The sequence below is a fragment of the Physeter macrocephalus genome, chromosome 14 (genome assembly GCF_002837175.3).
Source record: "Physeter macrocephalus isolate SW-GA chromosome 14, ASM283717v5, whole genome shotgun sequence".
Lineage (NCBI taxonomy): Eukaryota > Metazoa > Chordata > Mammalia > Artiodactyla > Physeteridae > Physeter > Physeter macrocephalus.
In genome coordinates, this window is record NC_041227.1 from 20,820,780 (window position 1) to 20,844,215 (window position 23,436).

The following is a 23,436-nucleotide window of genomic DNA, read 5'->3' on the forward strand; positions in this document are numbered from 1 at the left end:
GATGATAAGTCGAGGCTTCCACAGGCCTCTGAAAGAGGAGTTCCTCACTGGAAGGACTAAGGGCTTAAGCGGGGAGGGTGGTTCAGTTCCACCTGCCCAAACAGAGAGAGTGGTGTCTGGCATGACCCTGCCTTGAGGCCTCAGTTTCTTCATCTGCCAAATGAAGATTTTTTTTTTTTTTTTTTGCCATGCTGCGTGGCTTATGGGATCTTAGTTCCCCAACCAGGGATCGAACCCGCACCCCCTACAATGGAAGCGCAGAGTCCTAACCGCTGGACCGCCAGGGAATTCCCCAAATGAAGATTTTTATGATGGTCTGTCTCCCTCCCAGCCCTGCTGGGGATGGCCAGAGGTGATTGAGGTGATTTGTAAACTGTGAAGTGTGGCACCCTTGGGAGTGATGAGTATCACTGTACTCCCTTAGAGGCAAAAAGAATCCTATGACTTGCCATCTAAGGCAGAATGTGCTAGAGCCATGAGGGAGGGCAGAGAATGGGCAAGGCAGGTGCAGAGGAGGGGAGCGTGGAAAGTATGGACTTGGGTTGGGGCAGAGAGGATGGTCGGCAAAAGCTTTCCGGAGGCAGAGGTACCTTAGCCATGATGGGTGTGGAGAGGGAGGGCATACCAGGCAACAGGACCCAAAGGGTAAAGCATGGACGCTGGAAAACCCGGGGCCAGCAGGAAGGCAGCTGATGGTTCAGAAAGGCTAACGGGTCACCTGAGTGAAAGGGAAGTGTGGGAGGTGATAGGGTGAAGCAGAGGGAAGAGCTCGGCCCAGACCACCAGCACCTCCAGGGGCCCTTGCTGCGGACCTTCCCCAAACCACAAGAGCAGTAACAGCCCCTAACCTCCAGGCCACGTGGGCAAACACGCAAAACACCCAGTGCTCAAACGGCAGCCGCCTTCAGAGAGATGGACCCATTCAGTGAGGGGGCCTTGAATGCCAGGGCTCAGGGCACTAGGAGGCCTTGACAAGCCACGGGAGGGCAAGGGCTGAGGCGGGAGGTGGGCTCAGGGAGGCTGGCTGGAGCTGGCGGCTTCCAGTAGGTCCAGCCACCAAACTTGTCTGTCTCTAGTTAACCTCCCCCGCAGCCCCACCCCATAGGACTAGCCTGGACACAGGTGTCCAGTCTCAGCCCTAGCGTCCCTGGATCAATTGACCTGCAGAGACCCAGAATTCCCGCCTCGTCAGGGAATTACCTTCATAATCACAGACACTCAGAAATCGTAAACACTTACTGTGCGGGGGCCCTGCACCGGAGCAGACACAAATTCGCTCACCTGACCCTCACGCCACCTTGTCAAAGCTGCACTGGCATTGTCATCCCCACTTCAGAGACGGGGAGACTCAGGCTCAGAGCAACCATTTTCCCACAGTCACACATAGCAAACAAGTGGCAGAGCCAGGACTCGAACCAGAACCAATTCGCTCCAAAGGTCTGGCTACTTCCACTCCCTTTAGTCCATAAGCATCCATGGAGCACCCATTATGTGCCAATCCTGGAAGCTGGGGGATCCCTGCAAGATCCCAGTCCTCCAGATCTGAGTGGAGATCCACCAGCCAGAGGTGGAAGCCCAGAAAGCCAGGATCACCTGTCCACCCAGCAACACATCCACCCTCTACCCAGGGAAAGAGCTCAGCCAAGCTGAGTGCACACCCAGTGGGACTCAGATGCCTCACATCAACCAGAAGCCAGAAGTCTGGGCTCACATCTCACTCCGCTGGGTGATTGTGGCCCCAGCCCTTGGCCTCTCTGAGCCTCATTTCCCTCTTCTGTGTAATAGAAACAAAAATTCTACCCACCCCAGGGATGGGACAAAGAATGGAATAAGTCACCTTGCTATGATCTGGCCAGAGAGGGCACAAGTGAGGACATCGACATCAGACAGCGTAAAAGTCAAGGCCACAAATTTGGATAAAGCAGCGGGAGAAAAGATAATCAGACCTTGACAAGGAGGCTGAGCTTCCTGACACCACCCTAACCCCAACTTCCATCCCCCCGCCGGGAGACCACCTGTGCCGGCCTCACAGCCCAGCAGGTCTGAGGACTCCAAGGACCCATCCCCACAGTCTCTCAACAGCCCCCTACAGCCCCGCTGACATCACCAGGCTCACACGGCATCAAAGAGGACTCAGCCAGGCCAGCCCCTGGAGAAACCCGGCTAGGATCCCTGTTGCAGAGCCTCAGGAGGGAAGATCCCATGCCGGACAGATGAAGAAACTGAGGACCAGAGGAGGAAAGGACCTGGGCAAGATCACCTGGCTTCTTCTCCTCTCTTGCTTCTCATTTTATTCTGGAACTTCTCTGGGTAGTTTCAAGAGGAGGGGAGGTACCGGGGTTCAGGTTGGAGGGGAAGTCACTTGCTCAAGGTCCCACAGAAAGGGGTGGAGAAATCAGGGTTCTAGCTTCCACCTCTGGGATCTTCCCCAATCATCTACTCCTTGACTCAGCCCCCCATCCCCTGCATTGTACTGTGGGAAGGAACAGTCTGGCTGGGTGGGGAGAGCCCTGGATGAAAAGATAGGAGATGTGCATTTTTCTCCCTGCTTGGACAATATGTCCTGGCTCTTTCTGGCCTCAATTCCCCCATCTGTGAAAAGAGAAGGTCAGAATAGATCAGGAATGACAAACTCATGGCACACATACAATGATGTCTAATCCTCTGCCTGGAGCAGACATTACTAATCTATCACAGCACTCTTTCCCATGAAGCCAAGACTGGATCTCAGAAGGTTTGTCAACACAGCAATCTAGGTCTGGGTTAAGCCTAACCCTAATCCGAACCCTAACCTTAACCCTAACCCTAACCCTAACCCTGGGCCATCCCTAGACTGGGTAATATCTGAGTCCCCGCAAGAGAGGGGAAGGGGGAAAGAAAGACGTAACATTTACTGGGCATCCAATAGTTTCAAGCTGCTGGGAGACATTCTCTGATTTAATCCTCACAAGGGAGGTGTGCAGAAGCTGAGGTTCAGAGAAGCTGAGTGATTTGCCTTTGGACAGACAGCTGGGAACAGGGCCTTGAACACAGGGGAGGTACCTACCGGGTCACCCACCCCAGGAACAGTGATGCAGAGCCAGCTACCAGGTGAGAGCCTAAGGTACAGCTTCACCCCATCCTTGTTTTGGCCGTACTAAGTGCAACCTCCATGCCCATTTTACAGCTTCAGAAACTGAGTCACAGGAAGGGGGTGTCAACTGCCAGAAAACAATAGACTCGAGCAGGTGTCTGGCTGTTCCCCACCCTTATCTATCGAGCTAACGTGTGCTAAACGCTTTACTTCAGTCCCCTTGGGACATCCTGGGAGCCATGACTCATACTATCCCACTTAATAGATGAGGAAACTGAGATGCCCCCAAAGGAAGGGGCCCCCACCCCTCTAGGGGCTCGAGTGGAAACCAGAGTGGTTTACCATGGAGATAAGGTGGTAGGAGCGATGGAGGGGAAGTAAAGGGCTGGGGGAACCCAAAGGGAGATAGAGGCTCAGGGGCCACACAACTCAAGCAGGAAATGAGTCTCTGGTCAAAAAGCCCAGAGCAGGGGGGTGGAGGCCTCTGAAGGGGCTGTAAGGCCTGCAGAGACACGGGAGGCCCAGCCCTGGACTAGGAGCCCAGAGCCCCACAGCCTAGGTGCGGCCCTGTCACTTGGCAACTGGGAGACTCTAACAAGTGTCTTTCCCCTCTGGGTCTTAGAATTTACATGTGGAAAATGGGGCTAATCTCACCAAAGGCAAGCTTTCAAGAAGTTGGGATGGGCTACACCAGCAGAACTCTCCCAGCTCAGCCTCCTCACACACAGAGGGCAAGGCAGGACTCAAGTCACTCAGGATACAGGTGGCCTTGGCCGCCAGCATCCTTTCCTAGACCAGCACCTTCCGAATCAGTGGGAATCATCCACTCAAAGCCTTCACCGGACAGCTGGGGAGGCCAGACCTATTGGACGAACTGACCTGCCCAGTGTCACACCATACAAGGCAGGTCCCATTTCCTGAGCACCTGCTGGCTTCAGGCAATGGGCATTCGGCCCTCCTTTAACCCTCACCTGATAGGAAGATATTTACTGTTCCCATTTTCAAGACAAGGAAGCTAAGTCTCAGAAAGACAGAATGACCCAAAGACACACAGCAGGCAGGCACGGTCAGAACTTGAATGCGAGCCTGTCTGAGTCCTGAGCCCTTACCCTACCTTTGTCTCCATCTCCCCAGCCAACCCCTCCCTGCTCTCCACCTCACTCCCACCCTCCAGCCACCCTGCGTGGCACTGCCCCAACCCCTGATTCTCACCCCCTCCTGCCTTCCTGCTACCGAGCTCCTACTCTACTTTCAAAGCCCAGCCTCAAATGCCTCCTCCTCTTGATATCTGATCTAGGCCCTCACAGAATACCTGGAGTCCAGCCCACAGATCTTTTTCCACCAGGTGCCTTGGTCACCTCTGCACCCCTGGTCTCCAACATGGGGCTGTTAACACCGGGGACACCAATCAGCCCCCTGTGGGAAGATGAAGGCCAAGCTCCACCTCAAGGCCCATATGGCCCCACATGGCCCAGTCCTGCTGACAACACCCACTCCCCTTAATTTTCTACGCTCCAGACTCACAGGCTTTCTCATTGTTTCTCCATAACAGCACACGCTTCCCCACCTCAGGACATTTGCATGTGGAGTTCCCTCTGCCTGGTAAGCCCTTCCCCTAGCTCCATGCCTGGCCAACTCCTCCACGCTTCCTTCAAGATTCCTCTGCACCCCACGCCTCTCCCTCTGAGCCCTTATCACATCTGTGATTATATATTAATTTATTTGGCAACCTGTTTGCTACTTGGCTCACCCTCTAGACTTAAATTTCTGGGCAGCCAGGGACCTGTTCACAATTCCCCAGCAAGGATCCACCCAGGCTGACCACTCCCCACAACCCCAGGGGCCCTGGGACGCGTCTGAGCTGAAGGGAAGAAAGAGTACTCTGGCCCTTCTTCGTTGAGGAGACTGCTGCTCCCTCCTGTCACCACCTCCTGGAAGCCTCCTGAGGCCTCCCACAGCTCCCACTGCTATAACCCATCACCACGCTGCTCAGCCCAAGTTCAAAGCTCCTAGAACGTTGTAGGCGCTCAATACAGGGCCATCGATGCTTGTATCTCGGCAGGTTTGGGGAAACGGGGTCAGTTGAGGACCAGGGGATGGGCGGTCTGTCAACAGGCCACTGAGCCATCTCCTCCCTGGCTCCTGGGGCCTGGGGGAGCTAGACAAGCCCCCCTCCCCACCCCGCCAACCCCAGGTCACAATCAGGGAAGAATCCAAAGCAGGAACTAGCTATGAGCTGGGGATACTTCATGCTCTGGGAAGAAGCTAGGGGAGGAGAGGAGAGAGCTGGGGGGCTTTCCTGGGAGAGGTGAGCCTTAAGCTAAGCCTTAAAGAGCAAGAGCAGACAAGCAGCTCTTAGAGGAAAGGGCACTCCCAGCGGGGACACCTTCAGGAGCAAAGGCCCAGGGGCCGCACAGGAGGGCCTAGGCAGGCAGTCAGCTGAAAGAGGTGACACACTGTAAATCATTTCCCTGGGTGGAAAGACCACATCACCAAAAGGGCCTCGTGGCTTCCACCCAATCACTCACTCATCAGTGGAGTCTTTTCCAACACTGTCTCGTGCCTGGTCCCATACCGGGAAACCCCAGTTCCCCCATCACTGGAAGGGTGCAAGGGCGGCCAGACCAGGGACTCTGAGGTCTAGGCTCTCATTCCAGCTTCAAACTGTGTGGCTTGGTCAAGTCACTTCCCCTCTCTGAGCCTCAGTTTCTTCACCAGCAAAATGGAGATACACAAGGGTCCCTACCTCATAGGAGGTGCTCAGTAGACGTTAGCAGCTATCATTATCATGGGCCCATTTTATACTTAACAAAACTGAGGCCAGAGGGAGTAGTGAGCTGTCTCAGGTCACACAGCTGCTGGGTGGCAAGACTGTGCCGGGGCTGTTTCTTTCTCGAGGGTTAGGAGGTGGCTTTTGGGGCACCAATCCACCCCCCTAGGACCAGCCATGTCACCTCCCACCCATCTTTTTTAGGCAATTCATCCAGTGAAGTGCTCATTTATTGAACACCTACCACATGCTAAGCCCCTCCCTGCAGAAGTGCCTACAGTCTTCCCCTGAGGATCCCCACTGCACACATGTGGACTCAGAGGGGTGGTCCCTTGGCCCAGGTCACCCAGTGAGACGAGAAGCCTAGGTCTTGTCTCCCCAGCCAGGAGGCCAAGATGAGGGTCAGCAACAGGACCAGCCTGGTCCATTCTTGAAATCGTCTGGTCTCAGCTGCACTATGGCTGGGCCTGGACTCACCCCAGGTGACCCAGAGAGCACTGTCCCAATTGGACAGAGTCCCTGAAGCCTGGGAAGCTTCACCCAGGGCCACGCACGGGCTCCGTCCACTCTCAAGTCTGCCTGAAGGCCCCAGAGGCTGAACTGCTACCCCACAGGTGAACCCCTTCTGTTCACCCCGTCCTTCCACCAGCCCAGTAAGCCCAGCCAGGCCCACAGTGGGGCCTGATGAGGACTCCTAGTTCAGAGAGGGCAGGCAGTTGTTTGAGGACACACAGCAGGGCAAGTTAAGTGGTGGCCCCTGTCGGGACTCAAACCCACCACCAAGCCCAGCCCAGGCGGACCAATGGACCCAGGCTGGTGGCGAAATCCCAAAACTTTTGCCAACTTCTGAGCAGACAGGCGGCTGGGCCTGTCGAGAGGCAAGGCTGGGGGCTGTGGGCAGCAGGGACCAAGCACAGTTTGGCCAGTCCCTTCCAGGCCGGCAGCACCAGGCCCTACCCGAGGCCCCACGAGGACAGGGAGATCCTGGTGCCCCGGCCTGCCACCCCCAACCCGGCGCCCCCAGGCCCACCCTGCCCGTCCCCTCTCCACCCCCCCATCCAGGGCTGGGGGCGCCAGGCCGGGCAGCCGCGGCCAGAGGCGGCGCCGACTGGCTCAGATTTCAGATTTGGCCTAGACCTGGCCCGGGGGCTCAGGCCCGGCTCGCTGCTTGCTCTCAGAGGGCCCGTAGAGGGACGGTGAGCCGGAGGGGGTCCCCGCGCAGACCGGACTCCTACGCCCCCCCACCCAGCCCCCTCCCCCCGCGGCATCACAACAAAAGGCCGCGCCAGACAAGTCCCGGTGCGCCCGCCCTGCGCTCCCGGATCGCTGCTCGGCCCGGGGGGGTGGGGGTTGGAGGGGGGGCCAGGAGCCCCCGCGGCCCGGCGATCCGACGCCAGGGTGGTCCCCGGGCGGGGGCTCCCTCACGCGGGCCGGGACTGGGGGCCGGCGGAAGGTCGGGGGGCTCTCACCTGGGCCGGCGGGCAGGCGGACGCACCGGCAGACAGACGCACCGGAGGACCGGCCGCCGGACGGCCAGGGGTTCGGGCACACGGCGGCCTGGCCGCTCCGGCTCCCAGGCCGGAATGGATTCCGGGCCGGGAGAGACAGATCGAGAGAAAGGGAGGAGGAGGAGGAGGAGGAGGCGGCGGCGGCCTGGGGAGGGGAAGAGGAGGGAGGGAGCGCGAGAGCAGGGAGGAGGGGCCCGGCAAGCCGCCGGGAGGAGGAGGAAGGAGGAAGCGCGCCGGGACAGTTCCCCGCCGGTGACCTGGGAGAGACCCGTGCGCGGCCTCCCCACGCCAAGGGTCCCGGCGGGCCGGGGAATGGGGGCGGAGGCACCGGGCACAGAAGCCCCGCCCCCACCCCGCCCTGAGAGCGCTCCCTACCCTTCGGGGCACCCATCAGCCCTCAAGCCAAAATGCCCTCCCTAACTCCCCCCCAGCCCACCCACCCCACTTACCCCAAATCTACCTCTCCCGAAATTATTAGTAATAATCAACAGCAGCACTGATGGAGCGCTCACTTCTTGCCAGGTGCCAGGCTAAGCGGTTCAGGTCAATTTTAGGATCTATTCCTACTAACCAACTGGGCTAGGCGGGCCAACGATTATCCCCATTTTACAGATGAAGAAACTGAGGCACAGAGAAGGGAGTCACCTGACAAGAACCAGGCCTTAGACGCTGGCCTTGACCTGAGTTTCCCAAAGTGGGGACTGAAGCAGGAAGGATGGTGCGGTAAAGAGCAACATTTATCTAAATAGATATGCATTCATTTTAATGTGCATCAGAAAAAAGAAAAGTAACTAAGGCAGCCCATCCTAAGTCAGCAAGTTCCAGATACTCCTGCTTAGGAGGGGGCTGAAGCAGGTATTTAGTGGCAATTACACTTCCAAGTAGATAAAGAGGCTGAGTACATCTGGACACAGGAGGCAGGGAGTGCAGCAGAGAAAGGAGGGGACATTGAGGAAATGCTGGTTTAGCCACAAAACCTCCCCGCACCACTATCTGACCCCTCCCCCCACTCCCACCATCTCCCGACCCAGGCTTCAGGACTGCCCTATTAGGGGTGGCTGCCCCACCCTTGGCTCTTCACATGTCCTCCTGGAATTACGGCACAGGGGAAGGTGAGCCTGAATCCAGCTTTAAATGCCACCATCTGCCTCTACTTTCCTTCTCTGAAAGTTCTCCCATATCACAGATGGGAAAGTAAGGCCCAGCTGAGCCAAATGGTACCAGCCTGGGCTTCTCCTGAAAGGAGCTGGGAGGGGAACCCTAGAATATGGGAGGCAAAGACCTCAGGGTACAATATAGTATCCAGGAGACCAGGAATGAGCAAGGCCTTAATCCAGACTGATCTGAGTTCAAATCTAGACTAGTTGCCCACCCACTGTACCTTGTACAAGTCCATCAACTTCCCCAGCCCAGGTCCCCTCAGCTATGATACAGGAGTGAACATGGCCACAGAGGACTCCTGGGAAAGTTAAAACTGACAAGGGTGAGGGTGACCGAGGTTGTGTTCAACGAAGCGTAGCTCTTATGGTTGGTAAACGGAGGCCAGAGGGGGAAAGGGCTGCTTGAAGCCCCACATTAAGTCAGCAGCAGAGCCAGCACCAGAAGCCAGCCTGGGCTGGTGAAATGGCTGCACATATTTGCAAGGCTGGCTTAAAGATTAACTGCAGCTTCCCGGGATACTGGGCGGGGCCTCTAGCTGGAGGAGCAGGTTTCTCAGCTCCCATTCACTCCTCAGACAGGCCTGAAGGCCTTTACTGGAGGCCTGGGCTAGGGGTGGGATGTTCATCCAGTGGTGTGCAGGAACTGGCTCTTCTGACAGACTGTGTTCATCTCTTCCCAACTCCAAGTTCAATGATGTCATGTTGGTACCTTGGCATCAGCCATGGTGGAAGTACTAACACCTTGGAAATCAGCAAACACTACAAATCAAGCCTTTCTTCCTTCCAGAAAGCTAGTTGTTAAATATTTACTGGCATATCACTAGATTCATCCCCAGGAGTTCAACTGAAAGTTCTGAGCTTCTTCTAGAGCTGGGATGACAGAGGGCTTAAAAGCACAGACTTGGGACCCACAGACCTGGGTTCAAGTCCCATCTCTGCCCCTTTGTGGATATGTGACCTTGAGCAGGCCATTTCTCTGAGCCTCACTATGCCAACTTGCAAAATGGGCTAAAGATAGCGCTCGTCTCAGAAGGCTCACGTGAGGATGAAATGAAGTAACGTACGCCCAGTATGTCTGAGCCTTTTTCATACCCTACCCGCTCTCTTGGAGGAGTGGGGGCAGCTGGGACACATCTTGGCTCTATGAGCACAGATGCAGCCTTCCACCTGGAGCCACCACTGGCTCGGCTCAGCGGCTGAGGTTCTCAGGAGGTCGTTCAGGAGGATGTGGCCAGCACAGTGGTTTCATGATTGAGCATTGGAAGAGTTCGTTATTTTCAACCACCCCTCTGGGCCTTCACTCAGGCTGTAAACCCCTACCAGGAATGCTTACCCCACATCTCTAGCTGCCAAGCCCTCCCTGTCCATCAGGGTCCTAAGTAAGTGCCACCTCCTCCAGGACATGCTTCCTGACAAACCTCTGATAGAGACACACCCCAAGCCATTCAGGGTGCATCTGTCCCCACCCAGAGGGCAGGGACTATGGCCTGGCCCGTGCCTGGCACAGGGCAGGCACTGCCCGGTTGGCCAGAGAGAGCACTCGGGCCTAGGGATCCACATACAAGAGTTCCAACTCTTCCATTCATCGACTCTGTGACCCCACCCTCTCTGAGCCTCAATTTACTCATCCGTAAAGTGGGAGCAACGATCCTACCACCTTCCAGGATTATGTAGATGCAAGAGTTGACAGTCTGGCCTGGTGGATCAGTAAGGGACTCTTGGTGCATTATTTTGCTTAAAAGATAGTTAGTAAAACAGAAACTCATTGCTTAATACCTGTAAATCATTCATCATCATTAATGGACAGTAAACACTTATTGACCACCGATGGTATACACAGTTTGAGCCAGGCCTGGAACGCCAAGAGGGATAATTTCCCAACCCAAAACACCCAGCAGATGACAGATGTTATTGATGTCAACATTGTGGAGATGGTGAACACCAGCTGTATACAGTTCTCTGTCTCTGGAAACCTCCTCTCCCCTCCCTCCCCCCACCTGGGTCAAAGCCACAACTGAGGGCAGGATGGAGCACGGGGGGTGAGGCCTGGCCCGCCACAACTGGAAGCAAACCTGTGGCGAGAGCTTTCCCATGCCACGGGATCAGGGGCACCTCCTGCGCCTCACCCAGGGCCCTGGTGGCTCTGGCTCCCACCCACCCTGAGCCCAGCTCATCCTTGGAAAGCAACTGGGAAGCTGACCCATCACAGGCACTGGGTGGGAAATTCCAGACCAGCCCTGTCATTCCCCAGATGGTTTGCTGTGAGTTGTCTATTCGAAGAACTGGGCTCAGGGCTACAGGATAAGGTGGAAAAGTGGGCAGGCTCTGGCTTGAGGCTGTGGAATGGGCTTGGCACCTCTCATGGCACTGCACTTTACAGTTTACACAGAGATGCCCAGTGCCTCAGTGCATCAGCCTGATCTGGCCCTTGCCAACTGCTCAGGCTTCGCTTGCGAGCCCTGGTCCGCTTCCCTCCTAGTCAAGCCTGCTTCCCTGCTGTCACTCCATCACAGAAGCTTATTCCACCCTGAGACCTCTGCACTGGTCCCCCTGCCTGGAATGCTCTCCACCCACCAGTCCCTGGCTAAGCCTTACTCTTCCTTCCTCTGCTCAGTCAATATTTACTGAGCATCTACTATGTGCTAGGGTCTGTGCTATATGCTAGGGATACAGCAGTGAACAAACCAGATCTGGTGTCTGCCTTGGAGTTGCTCACAGCCTGGAGGAGCAGAGAAGAGTGACAGTGTGCTAGGCACAAGCATCGGGGTCTGGTGGGGCCCGGAGGAAGGGGTTCTAACTCAGCACGTGTGTTGGCGTAGGGGGGCTGGTGAAAGAAGGAGGTCATCTATGGAGAGTATAGAAGCCGGAGGAAGAAGTTGCAGGTGAAAATGGGACAAAAGAGAAGGTGTTCTGGGCGGGGCAACAGCATGAGCAAAGACACAGAGGCCAAAAACACTGCTGTGTCTGGAACCACGACAAGGCAGTACTAATGGGGCACAACGTGATGGGCGGGCTGGGGTCAGGGAAGGGAGGCGGGAAGGGAGGCTGGGGGGAGCTCTGAAGATCCTTGAATGCCAGGCTTGGCTTCTGTCCTGGAGGCAGTGGGGAGCCATGGAGGGCTGTGAACAGAGAAGGGCCTGGGGAGAGGTGCTGTCACTGAGTTGGGGGCAGATTGAGGGGCAGGGAGGAGCAGTCTGGAGGCCTCTGCGCTGATGGCAACCACAGCTGAGGACCAGCAGAGGTGGCGCCCCCCGACTTACATCGGTGTGTGTGCGTTTACATCGGAGTGTATGCATTTACATCGGTGTGTGTGCATTTACATCGGTGTGTGTGCATTTACATCGGAGTGTGTGCATGGAAACCTACCTGTGACCCAAGGAGCGAGGCCAAACTGGCCCGAAGGCCTAAGACACGGGACGCTAGGGAAGCATCCCCAGCCCCATGAGAGTCGAAAGGAGCTGGCAGCAAATGAGCATGTGCTTCCTCAGAGGCCAGCCTCCGGCAGGGGTGCTCAGCTGCCAGCAGGTTCCTCCAGCATCCTTCCACCTCCAGGGAAAGGATGGAGACAGTGGGCACCTGAGCAGGTGGAGCCCAAGTGATGATAAACAAATGACAGTGTTGACCTCTGAGTGCCGTCACACACACTCACCTTCTGGGGCTGTACGGCCAATTCACAGATGGGAAACGTGCTGTTCAAACATTTTTCTCAGCTGGGAGTCTGGAGACAAAACAGGGGAGTGTCACAGGAGGAAAAGCCCTGTCCATGCGAAAATGGGGGAGACACCTGGCTGCCCCCCTAAGAAACTCAGCCATTCATCACATCACTCCCCTCAGGCCACAGTAGAGGCCCAGAGAGGGAGAGACACTCTCCCAAGGTCACACAGAGAGTCACCGGCAAGCAGAGCCAGCCCCCCCTCCAGCTCAGGCCTCCTTCCGCCATATCTCAGAATGTTTGTGAGAAAGGATAAAAGGAGCCAGGGCCCTTGATCTGCCAGGCCTGGCAGGAGGGCAGAGGGCAGGGCGGAAATCTGCAGCCAGAGCTGTGACCCTACAGATCAGAGGGGGTTAGAAACCTGCTGAGCAGAGAGGAGACAGGTCTGCAACAGGAGGTCTTCAAAGAATGCTTGTAAAAATAATCATCATCGCAACAGCCCACAGTCACCGTGTGCGGAGCTTCCTGGGCAGGGCCCTGTTCTGGGGTCCATGTGTAGCAAGGTGTTTGTTCTTCACAGCGCTACAATGTAGGAGCTATTGTTATCCCCACTGTACAGATGGAGAAAACTGAGGCTCAACAAGACTATGTGCCACGGCAAGGGAGGGCAGGACCTCAATTTCAAGCCTTCCTGAGTCTGGAGCTCAGGCTCTGTGGTCCTGTCCTGCCCAGACCTTGGATGTCTTTCACATCCAACAGGGAGAGGCAAGACCCACAGAGCCTGACCCAACCTCCGATCCCTCTCCCACCCTGAGCCTCTGCTTCCACCTCATGGAATGTCTGCATCTCCCACATTTCCCAGGCCTGTTGGGAAGATGGAATGAAGCAATGTTTTGTGGGAGTACTTGAAATGTAGATACTAAAGAAGAAAAAAATGCTAATACTATACTCCGCTCTCAAGGAGGGGTGCAAAACTCCCGGCTCCTTAGGTGTGGGCTGCTCACAGCGACTTTCTTCCTTCCCAAGAGGACAGCATGGGTGGGTGGAGCGGTAACTTTACCTTTGAGAGAACCGACAAACACTGCCTCCGCCAGGTGGTCAAGGTCGACATCAACAGGGATAAGTCACTGTGATAATATGTACCCTTGATATGAGGTGGTGAGCGTAGCACTTCACCTCTGTTGTCTTCCTCCCCAGAACCCATAATCCCAGTGTAATCACGAGAAGAACATCAGACACATTCCAGTAGAAAGATACTCTACAGAATAGCTGACCAGTTCTCCTCAAAACTGTCAAGGTCATCGAAAACAAGGAAAGTCTGAGAAATTGTCATAACCAAGAGGAGCCTAAGGATACACGATGATTAAATGTAATGTGGCATCCTGGGTGGGATCCTGGAACAGAGGAAGGACGTTAGGGGAATACTAAGGAACTCTGAATAAAGTATGGACATTAGTTAATAATAATACATCGATATTGGTTCATTAGTTCATTCATTGGTTCATTAGTAACAAAGGAACCTTATTGATGTAAGATGTTAGTTATAGGGGAAATTGGTTGGGGGGTATATGCCGTATCATGTTCTAGAGCAAAGGACAGAATTTTAGGACAGACAGGAAGCCAAGAGAGCTGTTGCTAAACACTTCCTTTTTTTTAAAATTAATTAATTAATTAATTTTATTTTTTTTTGGCTGCGTCGGGTCTTAGTTGCAGCACGTGAGATCTTTCGTTGTGGTGTGAGGGCTTCTGTCTAGTTGCGGTGCTCAGGATTCTCTCTACTTGTGGCATGTGGGTTTTTTCTTCTCTAGTTGTGGCACGAGCACTCCAGAGCGCATGGGCTCTATAGTTTGTGGCACGCGGGCTCTCTATTTGAGGTGCGAGGGCTCAGTAGTTGTGGCGCATGGGCTTAGTTGCCCCACGGTATGTGGGATCTTAGTTCCCCGGCCAGGGATTGAACCCGCGTCCCCCGCATTGGAAAGCTGATTCTTAACCACTGGGCCACCAGGAAAGTCCCTAAACATTTCCTTTTTTTTTTTTTTTTTTTAACATCTTTATTGGAGTATAATTGCTTTACAATGGTGTGTTAGTTTCTGCTTTACAACAAAGTGAATCACATACATATACATATGTTCCCTACATTTCCTTTTAAAGCTTGGGAAACTGAGGACTGGGGAATGAAGGGATTCGCCCAAGGTCATATGCAAGTTTGTGACAGCCTGAACTAGGATCAAGGGTTCTCAGCGTCACAGGTATTTATCAAATGCCTGCTGTATACAAGACACCAGTCTAGGTCCTCATCATGATGAAGGCAGGTTGAGAGGTTCAAAGATTTGTCCATGGGTCAGTACCTCCCCTGAGCCTGGTGTCCAGGGACACAGACCCTGCCCATTGGGGGCTCTCAAACCAGAAGGGGAAACAGGTGCTGAAACACCCTGAGCAGGAGAGCCAGAGAGCCATGAGCTTCCATGTCCAGAAGATGCAGCCCCACCATCTGCAACCCATGTGATCTTGCTAAGCCTCACTGTGCTGCTGGATGAAAAGGAGCTGGTGATGGAACCTTCTCTCAGTGATGCTGAGAGAATCCAATAAGGTGTCAGGGCTGTGAGGCATCCAGCACAGCGCCTTGGGCACTGTAAGTGCTCAATAAACAATGATTCTTTTTGTTTATTTTTAAGGGCAGTCTGAGTGCTGGAGAGCTCAGAGAGGGAGCAGTTTGTCAATCTGCTTTGGTGGGGATTTCTTGGGAGGCTTCCTAGATGAAGGACATTTGGGTTGGGTCTTGAAGGATGGAAAGGCGTTTGCCAGGCAGAGAGGATGTGGAAGCTGCAGCCCCGGCCTCCAGAGTTCACCAGCTGGTCTGGCAGAGAAGGAGATGCATCGGGCCGCTCTCCCAAGGCATTCTCACGCCAGGGGACTTCCCCATTTCTTAGCCTTGATGCCTCCTTCCCAGCCTCCCTGGGCTTTGGGGTTCACCATTGCCTGAGACGAGGACAGAGGCAGCAGGGTATAGGTAAGGGCGGGGGCGGGCACCAGAGCCGACCAACTCCAGGACTGTCTGGAAATGAAACCCAGCCCTGCCTCCCACTCACCAGCTGAGCGTCGCTTATACAACTTCCTCCTTCTGTTCCTGTTCAGGAATTACCCGGGCAGGGCTCCGTGCTGGTTGGGGGACTGCCCCAGATGCTGGGCCTGGAGCCTCCTGGGATCTGCTCTGGTCTCTCAAAGACTCATAGACACTTGGTCTCGTGTCCCATTCCTGCCCTCCAACGTACACTTTCTCCTTCCCCGCTCCGTACATCTGCCCTTGCAGTATCGCCCACCATCTCCCCTCAGCTTGTGCAAACCCCGCTTGCCCTCCTCGGCCCATCCGCCACTCCTCCCGGAAGCCTTCTGCCGAGACCCCTCTTGGTCCTTGTATCCTCTCTACTCATTTATGCCTCCTGCATACCAGGCCCTGTGTCAGGGTCGGGGACGGTTGTAGCAGTGAGCAAGACTGAAACGGGCCCAGTCCTTTGGAGCTGGGGCCTCTACCCTCTATGTCCTGTGCATCCTGCATGCTTTGTCCACCCCCTGGGTGGGGAATCGGAAGTCTGGTGCAGCCTCTACACGGTGTGGTCTTGGGCAAGTCCCTTCCCCTCTCTGGCCAGCGTAGTTTCCATAGCTGCTGAGGGAAGAGGTTCAATGTCATGTCCAGGGAGCCTTCAGGGGCAGGCAGGAGGGATGGAAAGGATCGCCCCCACCCACTCTACCGACTCCAATACAAAGCTTCCCTCTAAGTGGAAGAGGTAAAAGCATACATGGGACTTCAATTCATCAGAATATCTGGGTGGAAACGAACATGGGGGCCCGGGAAAGGGGACTTACCAGGTGGCCAAACATCATGGTTAAGAGCAACTATGGAGACAGGGCTTTGAATCCTGCCTGGATAGCTCTGTGGCCTTTGGCAAGGCACTTGACCCCTCTCACCCTCACTGGTCTATTTGTAAACTGGGGATAACTGTACACATCTCCTTTGGTTGTTCAGTGATCAGCGTGACACACACATGCTAGACGCTCAGTAAATGGATATTGTTGTTGTTATTATTATTATTATTATTATTATTATTTCTGGTGTAGCCAACCTAAGGTTCCATTAGAAAAGCGGAAAACTGTGACAGTCTTCAAATTAACAATGTACATCTATATGTTTTGCCCTGGAAAGAGTTCATGCTATACTACTAAATTTAAATGTTATAGTATTAACAATGTAATCCCATTTCTGTTTTTTAAAAAATGTGGGAGTAGGGAAAACAAAAGGAATAAACACTACCATGTTTCTAGCAGTTGTCCCGGAGATGGGGGGAGGGGGAGACTCACAGATGAGCTTAATAGTTTTTTCTTTTGTGCTTGTCTTTATTCTTTAAGTTTTTGAAAATGAGGTCATGATACAGGGGCAATAGAAAGGGATAGAGAGTATTTGTGACTCTGATCTGCTCCCTAACTGCTCTGGAGGCCCAATGCAAGGCCTGGTCATAGACTCCACAGCTCAGGGCTCCTGGGGGGCCAAAGTCCACGAGGGTGAGCTGGCCATGCACTTGGCCACCAACCCGCACCCCACCCCCTGCCCCAGGCGCCTCTGCCTGGGATCCTGGCCCTGCCTGATGAGAAAGAGAGAGACTCCCAGCGGAAGTGCCCACTTCTCTTCCATGACAGGCTGGGGCTCTGCTCTTCCCCTTTCCCTCAACCTTGGCTCACCCTGTTTACGTCCGCACACCCTTCCAGGATGGGGCAGAGGCAGGTAATGAGGAGGGGGGCTCCTCTGCCCGGGGCCTGGGTTTGGGGCCAAAGACACAGCCAGTAGTAGCCCAGGAGGAGTCCACAGTCTGGTGGCTCCCGCTCGACTTTACCTTAGTCGGGTTCTCCCAAAGCAGAGCCTGAGACCAGTACTCATTAAGGCAGTGATCCCAGAAGCTGCAGTGAGGGGACAGGAAGAGACAGGGAAGGAGAGAGGCCAATAAAGGAGGCTTATCCAGGTCACTGCCAGAGGCAACAGGAGCTCCATTCCTCCGGGACCTCAAATGAGTTTCAACATGCCTCCCACAAATGCCCATCCTACAGGGCCTTTGTCCCCCACTCCTGACCCTCTTTGGCTTCGGGATGCCCGCAGGGCTGTTGAGTCCCTCACATTCCATAACCAAGCCTGCTCCCTGCCCCCAGAGAGCCAGAGGGAGACGATCTGAGAAGGGACCACCCATCCAGCCTCACCCCAGTCCCCCTCCCACGGCCTGGCCTCTCTCTAGAGCTCGGGGTCCATCTGTCCGTCATCCTCCAGACCTTTCCCCAGGACACTCTCCCAACCCCCATGCTGGCATCCTGGATACTCTACTTACCCTAAGCAGAGCACGCCCTCTGTTCCCTGAGGCCGGCCCCCATCCTGGGTCCCCAGCTTAGGAATAGCTCTTCCACCTTCTCAGAAACGCAGCACCCTCAGCCTCCCCAGACACCCACACACCCAAGACCGACTGCCTCTACCACCCCCTCCTTAACCGCCCCCTCCGTGGGTCCCTCCGCCATGCTCAGGTGGGGCCTGGTGCATCCAGACACCAGCCTGGCCTCCTCCTGATCTCCTGGCCTCTGGTCTCCCCATCCCTGACTCATCCGCTAACAGCCTTCATGTTCTTCTTTCCAGGACACAGTTCTGGTCCTTCAGGGGCTCCCCTGTGGCCTCAGGCCAAAGCCCATAAAGAAGGCCACAGAGGGCGGTACAGCCTCTCCACTGCTGTCTGCATCTTCCCCCAGGGCTGAATTCCTGGTCACTCCCCACCAGCAGCACTGTCTCACCTTTGCTCTTTGCGCCACTTGGGATGTGTATCTCTCCCCACCTCTCCTCCCTGGTTAATCCTGTACATTCTTTGGCCCCTCCCCTGACACCCCCCGTCCCCAGGTCTGGGTCAAAGCTTCATGGACGCCCTCTGCACTTCTCACAAGGAATGTCAATTTCCCCCATCCATTTCCCCCACTGCAGGCCAAGAACTCCAAGGGGGTATAGTTTGGACCTGGGTCATCCTCGTGCCACAGCACTGGCCCCACCAGGGCTTGACGCTGAATAGGCCCCATGCTTGTTGGGACAGGAATCTCAGGCCTGGATTCCCCAGGTCCACTGGAACAGTGCCAGGCCAGTCCCAGCCCCTGCCTGAGGCTAGCACATTCAATCAGTCTTCCAGAACAAGAACTGAGCCAGCCACCCTGCCCCAGGACACAGCCTGCATCTGGCCTCACCTTCTCCCCACACCCTTGCCGGCTCATGAAGGGACTCAGGGGGTTTGGGATCCTAGCAGGAGCCAGGAAGGAAGCCAGCCCCTGTGCTGGCCCAGGCTTCAGCGCCCCCTGGGACCATGGTCCCTGGCTGAGACCTCTCCCATCCAGATGGTTGGATCTGCGGAAGTCACCTTCCCCCAACCCCAATTTGAACCAGGCCTCTTGCCGCCTCTTGAGATTTGTGGTCTATCCTCGACTTCCACCACAGCTACCTCCCAATAATTAAACATATTTAATCATCCAATAGGTAAACGAGCTCCCTGGCCCTTGAGCTAGCTCCGCTGGCGTCTTCTCATTCCTGGAGGTTCCGGCATCTGTATTTCCAGGACCTTGGTGCAGGGCCATTTGACTCAGTTCAACCCAGCAAACACTGTGGAGCACTGTCCGCAGCAGGTGACAGGGCCAGCCTCCCTCCCGCCTGCACCTTGGGCCAGGGTGAGGGGGAGGAGTCCATCACCAGCCAGGCCCCTCTACCTGCCAGGCACAGGAAACTCAAGGCCCAGAGAGGGTGAGAAACTTCCCCAAGGTCACAGAGCCCAGGGGTGGAGATCTGGGTAAGGTCTTGGGAGTTGGTGAAATATTTACCATCTTGTGGGTACACACTGGCTGATAAAATACACACAGCTCCCACCTTCGTGAAGTTCACAGGTTGGTGTGAGGGGTGGTGGATAATCCAGAGAACAAACCTGTTGATTCAGAAAGGCAGACTGTGCTACCTGCTAGGATGGGAGGAAGCCCAGTATGTGATGGGGAAGAGTGGGGACCACTGAGGACAGGAGGTCAGGGAGGGCTTCTCGGAGGAGATGAATTTTAGCTGAAGTTTGAAGGATAAAAAGGGTGGCCATACAAGGATCTGGGGGGAAGAGCTTTCAGGCAAAAGCCCTGAAGTGAGAACGGGCTTGTCTGGGTGGAACAGTGGTGCGGTGGGGGCAGTGGCGGGAGAGAATAGTGGGAGGTGAAGCTGGAGCCTGGAGCAGGGCCTGGAGCCTCCTGGGCTGTGGTGAGAGCCTTGAACTTTACTTAAATGCACTGGGAAGCCTGTAGATGTTAAGCAAGAGGGGCGACAAGATTTGATGTATGTTTTTGAAATATCCCTCTGGCAGCTGCCTGGAGGGGGATTAAAGGGGGGCAGGTAGAAGCAGGGAGGTCAGCAAGGAGGCTGGGACACCTCCAGGAGGGGGTGAAGGAGGCTTAGCCCGGACAGGGGAGGTGGCGGGGAGAGCATGATTCAAGTGCATTTGAAGGAAGCACCCACCGTCCTTGCTTGGATCTGGAGCGTGGGCGCGCACAGAGGGCGGAATCGAGATTAATTCCCAGGCTTTTGGTTTGAGTGGAGGGAGTTGCCATTTGCTGAGATGGGTAGGAGCCCGCTGAGGGCAAAAAGTCACGAGTTCAGTTTTGGCTGAATTATGTTGGAGAAACCTTTTAGGTATCCATGGTAATGTTGAAAAAATTAATACTTCAGCCAATACTTATTGAACACAGTCTGCATCAGACACATTTAATCCCTTCATCAAGCCCTCCGAATAGGTGCCATTATTATGCCCATTTCACTGATGAGGAAACTGAGGCTTGGAGTAGGATGTTGTATATAGGATGAGAAGAAAGCCAGGCAGAGCCCCAAGGAGTGCTCACATCTAAAAGACTGCAGGAGGAGGCCTCCGAAGGGAGTTCTGGGCTTCCTGGAAGGGGGTTCTCCTGGGTCAGCCTGATGTCACCAGGGGTCACATAAGAGAAGGCAGGGACAACAAAGTCTCCAGGGTATTGAGCCACAGAGCAGCTAGAGCTGGCCCGGGCAGCACGGTGGCCGAGGAGTCGGGTGGGGGATGGCGGGATCACAAGAGGTCAGGAAGGAATGGGAGGGGAGGAGGTGGACAGAGCAAGTGTCCCCACACTTTCCAGCATCTAAGCCTGGCTGGGAAGGGCAGAGAGAGACGGGAGCAGCTAACAGGGATCTGAGGGTCCTGGGATGCTGCCCTGGTCATCTGGGTTCAGGGACTCCAGCCATTTGCCCGAGAGATGGAGACCTCAGAATACCTTCCTTTTTGATATCGTCCAGCCAGCGGTGTGCCTCAGTCCTGTGTTAGCACGGAGAGCTCTCTCCCGCCTGCAGCAATTCTCCAGTGGACTGAGGACAGTGCATGGGGTCAGGGGAGGCAAGAGTGACTCACTTTCACCTCTCTCAACCCCGGCCGTTCCCACACAAACCGGGACTTGGTCGGAGCCGAGAGGTCTGTAGGGCGTGGCGCCCTGATACTCCCCGGGGGCTGTGGGCCTGTAGGAGACCAGGAGGGCCAAGGCCTCAAATGCCAGAACAAGAAGTCTCTCCTGGCTGCTGGACCAGGTGCCCTCCATGCTCAGAAACTAACATCAACACTTTCCCCACCTCAGAAATCCAGAGTGGGGTGACCACGACCCTCAGCTGAGTTAGCCGTTCCCCGCAAGCGTGCTCTGGGGAGACTTAGGCCCACAGTGGGGAAGGGGCTTGCCTAATGCCTCATTCCGCTGGTCATCTCCTCCTTCATCAGTGCCACCAGATGTTAATCCTCTGGCATTGTCACCTCCCCCTGGAAGCCTTCCTTGACTCTCCTCCATCCCCAAAGCCCCTTAGGCATAACATCACCAGGTCTGCCACAGTCTATCGGATTGTCTGTGTGTCCGTCTGGCCCCACAGATTGAAGGCAGAGGCCACATCTGATCCATCTTGGTGTCCCCAGTGCCCAGCTCAGGGTCTGGAAAGAGCGAAGGTGTGGGTGTGTTTGTTGAATGGATCTCATCTGAACTGAGCTGAACTGATTGTTGGACAGGTCTTTATCCTTCTCCGGCTCCCGGGCAGAGAACTACATTTCAGGTTAAGCATCTCTACCAAGTGGCTGTGTAGATGCACAGTGCCCCTGAATGATAGGAAACCAAAAGGGGCATCAGGCTTCCCGCCCTCATTTTCCAGAGGAGGAAGCTGAAGCTCAGAGCAATGAAGGCACAATCCACAGGCTGGCGATCAGAGCGGATGAATCACACTCAGATGGCCTTGGCCCTGTTCCACGGCTCCCCTCCCGGAAATGCTAAAGCTTAGGTTTCCTCATCTGCAAAACCAGGCTGGACGCAGCAGTCTCTGAAAGCTCAGCCACGGTCCAGTTCTATGAACTCACAGGCCCCAGGCGCCACAGTGGGGGAAGGAGGGATCACTTAAGAGGCTGTTTATCATCTTGTTGTACCCCCTTCAGCTCTTGGAGCAAAACATTCCCAAGAAGCAGGGTGATTCATTCACGGCACCATTTGCCAGGTCCAGAGAAGAGGCAGACCATGAAATACATTCTGCAACTTTTAAAGAGGAGACAAAGAAATTTCAAGACGAAGTTTCTCTTTAGTGGACAGAAACCAAGCTGGGACATATATATTTTTCCTCCTAGAGATTCAAGTTTTTGGGGGAGGAAACTATCATGGTTTGAGCCAAATTCTCCCAAAATGCAAGGTGGTAACCTTAACGAACACCAAGGACAACACTGCTTCATAAACAGCGCAATGGACTGAACCTGACAACAGCCGCTCTTAGGGTTGACTGATTGGTTGTGGGTTAAAACCAAATCAGATTGGCTGTTTTTGTTGTTCTTGGTGCTAATCCATTCCAGAACTCTGTCAAGGGGAAGATGAGAAACTCATGCTTGCTGCTCTTAAATTAAGCAGAGGGGAGCTTGCTGCATGTGTTGGAGAGTTTGGACATCTTGCAACCCAAGAGGACATGGAGGGAGGTAACAGGTGAGTCTGGTAAGGGGACCTAGCGGGGAGCAGGGCTTAACTGCAGGGAGAGTGAATGGTGAGCTTCCACCACTCACAGAAAACCACGGGAACTACTCCAGCAGTGCATAGACAGATGGAGACCCCGATCTCTCATTTTGAAGTCACAGGATCTCTATGCCCTGAGAGTGGGTCTCTTACAATATGAACGTTACACTCAACTCTTTAAAAATTGTACTTTTCGCTCCCAAGCCCCCGCTGGGCAGAAGTGGGAGTGAACTTGACCACTTTGCCCAAGTGAGGATGCGTGACGCACTAAGAAAGTTCCAGAAATTGGGGTTCTCGTTTGATTCTGATGCCAAAGAGTTAAGTCTCCTCTCTGGGACTCAGTTTCCCCATCTGTAAAATCATAGGGCAGAGAAAGGGTAGAGGGAGAAGAGGAGACCCCAGAGGCATGGGCTTTGGGGTCATACTACCTGGGTTCTAATCTCATTTTTCTAGCTGTGTGTTCTGAGGCAAGTTACTTAAACTTCCTGAGCCTCAATTTTCTCATCTGTAAAGCAGAGACAATAACATCTACCTATGGGAATTGCTGACAAGTTAAATAACATGTGTACAAAGCACATAGCTTAGTGCTAGGCCCACAAGAAAATTTATTAAGGTGTGATTTACACATAGTGAAATGCTCAGATCTTAAGTATTCAATTTTGATGATTGCATATCAAGATATAGGACATTTCAATCACCCCAGAAAGTTTTCTCATGCCCCTTCCTAGGCAATCCCTCTCCCAGAAACAACCACTGATCTGATCTCTATCACCACAGGTTAGTTTTGTCTGTTTTAGAATGCCATATGAATAGAACCAGACAGTATATACTGTGTTTGTGTGCTTGTGGGTATGTCTGGCTTCTTTCCCTCAACATAACAGTTTTGAGATTCATTCATATTATCGTGTGTATGAGTAGGATGCGTCCTTTATGGTATTTCATCGTATAAACGCACTACAGCTTATCCACTCTACTGTTGATGAGCATCTGGGCTATGTCCAGTTTTTGCCTATTGTGAGGAAAGCTGCTATGAACCTTCTGGCTAGAATTTAGTCAAGACTTTCAAGGACAAATATTTTTCTTTTCTCTTGGGTAAATACCTAGGAGTGGAATGCCGGGTCATAGGGTAGATATATATCGTACTGTTTAAAGAAACTCCCAAATGGTCTTCTAAAGTGGTGGTACCATTTTAC

The 23,436-nt window shown here is 54.3% G+C and overlaps 2 protein-coding genes across 16 annotated transcripts in view; both read right to left on the minus strand.

Moving 5' to 3' along the window:
• The window catches only part of SRC (SRC proto-oncogene, non-receptor tyrosine kinase), a 61,636-nt gene extending 49,454 nt beyond the window's left edge, over window positions 1-12,182 (minus strand). For 14 of the 15 annotated variants that reach the window (XM_028498413.2, XM_028498411.2, XM_055089902.1 and 11 more), the window contains exon 1: window positions 7,313-7,648. The gene's annotated coding sequence lies outside the window, so the exon portion shown is untranslated. Of the gene's footprint in view, window positions 1-7,312; window positions 7,649-12,160 lie in introns of those variants that run through there. The other variant, XM_055089901.1, reaches the window with a different exon arrangement.
• A 3,623-nt stretch (window positions 12,183-15,805) lies between these two features.
• The window catches only part of MANBAL (mannosidase beta like), a 46,925-nt gene continuing 39,294 nt past the window's right edge, over window positions 15,806-23,436 (minus strand). The window contains exon 5 of the mRNA XM_055090048.1: window positions 15,806-15,824. The gene's annotated coding sequence lies outside the window, so the exon portion shown is untranslated. The remainder of the gene's footprint in view (window positions 15,825-23,436) is intronic.